Source organism: Myotis brandtii, unplaced genomic scaffold (assembly GCF_000412655.1).
Source record: "Myotis brandtii unplaced genomic scaffold, ASM41265v1 scaffold634, whole genome shotgun sequence".
Taxonomy (NCBI): domain Eukaryota; kingdom Metazoa; phylum Chordata; class Mammalia; order Chiroptera; family Vespertilionidae; genus Myotis; species Myotis brandtii.
Genome location: NW_005370427.1, coordinates 459,795 through 460,188, shown reverse-complemented (window position 1 = coordinate 460,188; position 394 = coordinate 459,795). Strand labels below are relative to the sequence as shown.

General features: G+C 68.8%; 1 pseudogene; it reads left to right on the top strand.

The window, feature by feature from the left end:
* LOC102240896 overlaps positions 1-394 on the top strand; it is a 79,133-nt pseudogene that overhangs the window by 499 nt on the left and 78,240 nt on the right.

Genomic DNA, 394 nt, shown 5'->3' with positions numbered 1-394 from the left:
GAGACGGGGGAGTTGGTCCGGGAGACGGAGGAGCTGGTCCCGGAGAGGGAGGAGATGGTCCGGGAGACGGAGGAGCTGGTCCGGAGACGGAGGAGCTGGTCCGGGAGACGGAGATGCTGGTCCGGGAGGCCTGCTCCCGGGAGCCTCCTCAGGACACGCTGTCCGAGAAGCGAGGCAGCTCCACCTGCCTGACCGTCCACATCCCCGACTTCCCTACACGCGGATTGTCGGCCTCAGGTGTGGCTGGAATGTCACCTGCTTCCTGAAGGGCTCTGTCCGCTGTTCCCTTGCGGGGCCGGAGGCACCGGAGAGAGTGTCCGGCAGCTGCTGCCCCGCAGGCGCACGGGGCGCTGCCAGCTCCAGGCCCCCCCCCCTTCTTGTTCCTCTGGCCTCT